The 6,269-nt window shown below is 45.8% G+C and overlaps 1 pseudogene; it reads left to right on the top strand.

The window, feature by feature from the left end:
• The first annotated feature begins 4,947 nt into the window (after window positions 1-4,947).
• Window positions 4,948-5,067, top strand: LOC116071748 (annotated as a pseudogene).
• The last annotated feature ends 1,202 nt before the right edge of the window (window positions 5,068-6,269 follow it).

Raw genomic sequence — 6,269 nt, 5'->3', positions numbered from 1 at the left:
GGGAAAGGTCTGGTTTAATTTCCTTCAAAGGAGGAGCCATAAAAGGAGCCATTCAGAATAGGGACAGATGGCATACAATTCATACACAACCAGGGGCTGCAGAGGTATGGCTGGCTCCAGACTAACAGAGAAGCCAGCAATTATCTGGTTGTAAGTCTTCCTGGGAAAAGTAAGGCAGAGATTGGTTAGACACATTGCAAAATTCTTGGTCCCAGAATGCTACTCAGGAGGTCACTGGTGCTGGCAAGTCAGTTGAGAGGCACCCCTTGTACGAGGTTTCCATTCTGCACAAATTCCACACAAATTGCATAAGTCACATGGAGGAGACCTCCAGGTGAGCAGAAGGTAGAGTCAGTGGTTTGACTATATTTGGCCCAGGGAATGGTGCTATAGGGAGGTGTGGTCTTGTTGGAGTAGGTATAGCCTTGTTGAAGGAAGTGTGTCACTGTGGGGGTGGGCTTTGAGATCCTCCTCCTAGCTGACTAGAAGAGGCAGTTTTCTAGCTGCCTTCAGATCAAGATGTAGAACTTGCAGCTGCTCCTGCCTTGATGATTATGGACTGAACCTCTGAGTCAGTAAGCTAGCCCCAATGAAACGTTGTCCTTCTGAGGGTTGCCTTGGTCACAGTGCCTGTTCACAGCAGTAAAACCCTAACTAAGACAGTCATTTAAAAGTGAGGAGTTCCTTTGGGGTTATTGGGAAAGTTCCATTAATGCCCGCCATGGAACCATTTATAAAAGTGTATCAGATATGAGTCATGGGTCATAACCTATAGAGGGGCATTATTGGGAATGGCTCCAACCTCTCTGGAGTCCATATTGTCAATTAACCCAATTATAAAAATCACCTGTTACTACTTTGGCTAGAGTAACAAAGTCCATCGGACAGTTTCATTCAGGCAGAATCCCACCAGATCCTCCATAAGAGAGTATGAGCCATTAAAGGGTACCTTTAGGGTGGGATTAACTGGAAAAAAGGTTCTCTTCCATCAGTAGGTTATTGTTGTACATTACAGGGAGTCTGGAATCTCAGCTCACAGGGAGTAGAATCAGTGGGTTCCTCACTGCTGCCCATAAAAGGGGAGCAGTGTGTGTCTGTGAGTTGGCTGCTGTAAGGGTACCCGTGAGCAAGGGCAGGGTTTAGGGTCTTGTCTCTGTCCCTTCAGAGGACATTCTCTGGGCTTGATTTATGAGGACCTTGAGGCTCCCTCAAGTTGGAGGGGCGGTGGGCTGCTTGAGGGTGTCCTCTCCACAGGCATCACTTTGGGCCTCCGCTGTTGGTCAGTGGTCGGGAGAGTGCTGCTCTGTAGCTGCCTGTAATCTCTCTTCCCCATCAGCTCATTCAGTGAGAGTTTCTGTCCTCAGTTGCTCCATCAGTTCTGCCTGGGGCATCAGTGGCACAGGGCTTCATGGATTGGCCAGGATGGGTTCCTCAGCTCCTTCTGGGAAAAAAACAAACAATCCTTCGTTCCACAGTTGGCAGCCCCAATGCTTGTAAGAGGGGCTAGGCCTATTTGTCAAATTTTTAAAAATTACGTGTAAATAAGGCATCTGCGTATTTGTCCTGAGGCCTTAGCCCTTGGCTCTCTCTCTCTCTTTAATTGTTTTGAGGGAAGGCTGGGCTCATTCAGTGATGGCTTGTCCTTGGGGGTTATGAGGTATTCCAGTGGAGTGGCTTATTCCATATTCTTTGCAAAAAGAGGCAAATTTGCCACTGGCAGATGCAGGCACAAAGGGCACGGCCATCACAACATTTCCTTTTTCATGGATGCAATTGCCATTCTTGTTTTCCTTGGGTTGTGAGGTGGCAAAGATGTAAGAGGAGAAGGTATCGATTGATCTATGTATCTACATTTTGGGGGCGGCCAAATTCTGTTACATCTGTCACATCCATTTGCCATAGGGCATTTGGCCCCAGGCCACAGGGGTTCACTCCATTTGGCTGGAGGGGTGCCAAGGGTAGTAATTGTTCACAAGCAGTGCAAGTTCCTATCAGATGCTTGCATGAAGCTTATGTCGATTGGAGAAACAGCTTGTGCAGGGAAATGCAGAATTATGGGATGGAGAGTGTAGGGCTCGAGCCTGATTTAGTGGCAGGTCAAGGAAGGATGCCACCAGGCTATTTGCTCATTGCTCTGTGTGAGGCATCCAGGGAGGTTAAGCACATCTCAAGCAGGGTCGACAGTTGAGTCATGGCTGGATATAAAGGCCTCTCGGTGGGTCTGAGGCAGCTAAAAGTAAGGATTCAGTTATGGTAGTTACATATTGACCATCACTAAATGTATCAATGGGATTTGGCCAATCTCTGAACAATGAGAGGACGGCTAGAAATTCTAATTGCATGGACCCTGTGAAAGTTTTCTTAAATATTGTTGGCTTTTTGTTTCCTGGGGGGTGAATAATATACCCAAATGCAGACTGTAAAGCCAACAGCTGCCTGCCTTAGGGATAGGGTGTTCTGATAATTGGTGGTGTACAGGCAGGTCCATCATAGGCAAAATGGAAAAGAGTTTATGTCCTGGAAAATGGTTGTCTAATCTTCTCTGATAATTTGTTTAAAATACCTAGGCCAATGAGGGCGAGGAGCTTAGGCACCAAGCCAGAAGGTCCTGGGAAAGCCACAATACTATCATTTCAGGAGATCTGTTAAGGACTGTAAGGGCCATTTTTAGCACCTTAGCAGTTGTAAGAAAAGTGCCATCTATATATGGTGTTATTGTGGATGCAGAAGAGTAAGCAAGACGACATCAATAGAGGATCCTGTCAGGAGGTTGAAAGAGAGCTCCAGTAGGGAGGGCTTTCCTGGGGAAACCAGCCCCAGAGCTCTAGAGCAGAATCATATTTGCAAAGGCAGGCCCATTGAAGACCATCATTAACTACTTTGAGAGTTTCTCTAGGCTTTGTGGTGATTGTGATAACATCTTTTGCCTTTTTAGGCCCCACTGGGAGCTGAAAAGGGAGGCTAGTCGAAGTGGAAACTTAAGGGTCAAAGTCAGTTGTGTCAGATGGTGGTTTACTGGGGAAAACATATGAAGGAACATTTTGCTGAAGCAGACACAGGTGAAAGGATGTTTTGCTAAAGCAAGCACATGAAAGGACACGTGATAAAGGATTCTTTGCTAACGACATGCATGTATTGGTCCATCTTACACTGCATAGTTTAATGCCTCTTGTTGGGACTCCATAGAGAGAAATGCACCAAAAACCTTCTAGTGGTGTGCTGCAGATTCTGTGGACTTGGGCTGATTGGCAGAATGATGTCAGCTGAGACAGACTCACATGCTAAGGCAAGACCTGTGATGAGGCAAGACCCATGGAAGACACGTGATGCTTTCAGGGAGTATAAGTAGGACTCGACAGACTGTGAGAGGGGCTTGCATATAGAGTGGGCTCTGCAACACTTCTTGGTCTCTCATCCTTGCTGATCTTCAGTTCACTGAGAGAAGCACAGCTGAGAACTCCAGGTATCCCTGCTGGTCCAAATCCCTCCTGCTGACTTTTGCTGAGGCCTGGCTCTTCTTGTTAGGTTGTGTCACCATTGCTGCTATCCTGACTCTACCTAACTAGACTGTTGGTATGTCTGTGAAGTGTTTTCGAGTGGACTGGGCTACTGCTGCTGATCTGTGAAATGAACTACTGATTTCCTGACAATGCAGATGGGATTTACTCCAAAGAACCATCTCTAAACAGGTCCACCTCCCTCATATCCTAATAACCTTTCTTTTCTACTACTTCTGGTGGATGGCAGGATAGAAGGGAGGTTAAAGTGTTTAAGAGCCATCATTAAAAGTAGGCTTTGAAAAAATTAATGCTACAGCTAATTGCCCAGGTGTGATAGGCAAACCAGGTTGCATCCAGGTTAAATTTCCCAGAAAGGTTTTCATAGATGCTAGAGTAGTAGGTATGGGGAAGGAGAATTGAAGCTTATAAGGCTTAATAATACCAGCTGTGATGGTGTGACCTAGAAATAGGTAGGGCTCCTCCTGTCTTTGCATCTTTTGTGCTGCTATACACATAGCTAGCTTTGCAACACTTCGCTTCATTGGTCTCACATCTTTACTGATCTTCATTTTGCTGAGAGAGGCACAACAGAGAACTCCTGGCCCCTGCTGGTCCTGGTCCCTCATGCAGACTCATGCTGATTCAGTTGAGGCCTGGCTGTTTCTGCTGGGTTGTGCCACAGCTGCTGATTCGTGTTTGCTGTCCTGACACTACTGAATTGGACTGCAGGTATCCTGACAATTGTAGATCAAAATCGTCCCAAGGAACTACTTCTAAACAGTGCACAGCAGAGCGCACAGCTTCTTCTGGATCGACCTGTGGTTGCTGATTCGTGAATGGTGTTTGCATGTGGATCAAGCTGCTGCTGCTGATTCTTGTGAACTGAACTTCTGATATCTTGACAATGCAAATTGGATCTGTTCCAAAGAACTATTTCTAAACAGGTTCACATCCCTTGTATCCTAATAACCTTTCTTTTCTACCACCTCTGGTGGGTGGTGAGCTAGAAGAGAGGTCAAATCGTTCAAGAACCCTTATTATAAGTAAGTAGCTTTTGAAAAATCAGAGCATACAGTTAGTTTTCTTTGGACCTGCTCAGAGTTAAGATGGCCAATAAGAATATCATCCATGTAGTGGATGATAAAGCAATCACCTCTTACAGATCGTAAGGCCTCCCACACATACACCTGGCAGATACTGGGGCTGTTTTCATTCCCTGAGGCAGCACCTTCCATTGATGAAGCTGCACGGGTGTCTGACAATGAATTGCTGGCACTGATAATGTAAACCATTGCATAGTTCATAGGGGCATGGAGAAGAAACAGTCTTCAATATCTATAGTTATTATATAACAGGTCCATGGTATAGCTAACAATGCAGGGAGACCTGGTTGAGTGGCTCCCAGAGACTGCATGGTTGTATTAATAGCTCTTAAATCATGTAAACAGTCCATGGCCATACCACCTTGAAAGCTCCCCATCTCGTCTGATCTCAGAAGCTAAGAAGGGTCGGGGCCTGGTTAGTACTTGGATGGGAGACCACCTGGGAATACTGGGTGCTGTAGGCTTTAAAAAAAAAAAAAAGCCTGGTCCACAGAGTGAGTTCCAGGACAGCCAGGGCTATACAGAGAAACCCTGCCTCAAAAAAACAAAACAAAACAAACAAACAAACAAACAAGAAATCATGTAAACAATCTAAATTTCCCCAATTTTTTCTTGATAACAAATATTGGTGAGTTCCAAGGGCTTGTTGAGGTTTCTGTGTGCCCTTATTGTAATTGTTCTTCCATAAACTTTAGTAATTCAGTGTGTTTGTCACACCCAGAGGCCATTGTTCCACCTTCTATAGATCATCAGAGTTCCAAGTGAGTTTGAAGGTCGACTAGAACCCTGTGTCAGCAACAGGTACCAGAATTGGGGGTGCTGCATATCCAGTCTATCCTGGATTATGCAGTCATCATAAAAGGCCTTATTATCTGTTGTAACCACAATATCCATGTCCTCAAGTGCATCTCTGTCCCATGAGTTATTTGACAAGTTCAATAGGAATAGAGGCCAAATGGCTTGTTGATTGCAGTTATTGTCTTGTGAAATTATGGGTTGGACAGTCTGCTAGGAAGCAGTAAAGCCACCCACACCTTTTACTTGAGGCCCCAAATGGACTTTCCAAGAAGTGGGTACTTCCTCGTTTTGGAGGTAAGTTGGCTCCGCCCCTGTGACTATGATAACTCCAAATATGGTGCCTTCCAATTTCTACCTCATCCAGGCCTGATTTTGCCCTATAGGAATAGTCCACATGATAGGACTCAGCCTCTGATTCTCCATCACTTCCATTTTCAGACTCATCCAACAGAGGGTAGAGCCTCTTGGCTGTGCCTTCCTTTTCAAGGGCAGCCAAGGTGTCATCAATGGCTGCGTAGTTTTTTACAGGTATAGCAGGAGACTTTCCCATCTCACCCAAGTCATCTTCCTCCCTCCCCTTCTGCCAACTCAGTCTCTGCTGCCATTATCTGGGTGGCAACTGGGACGGGTGGCAATGCAGAGCCTCGAAGGCAGCCCGGGAGAGATGAACAATGGGATGGAAGAAGGAGACAGGGAGGCCTCATGTTCCTTGGGCTGTGCTGCCCAAACCACATTTTCCCATGTGCTTTCATCCCACACCTGCCCTAGTAGCAGCCAAGGACAAAGGTCCAAGACTTTTTCATAAAATGTGTTGAATTGCCTGTCAGAAAATCTAAGTTGCCTACTATCCAAAATCCCTTTTAACACT

Source organism: Mastomys coucha, unplaced genomic scaffold, assembly GCF_008632895.1.
Source record: "Mastomys coucha isolate ucsf_1 unplaced genomic scaffold, UCSF_Mcou_1 pScaffold22, whole genome shotgun sequence".
Lineage (NCBI taxonomy): Eukaryota > Metazoa > Chordata > Mammalia > Rodentia > Muridae > Mastomys > Mastomys coucha.
This window is presented reverse-complemented; position numbering and strand designations above follow the sequence as displayed.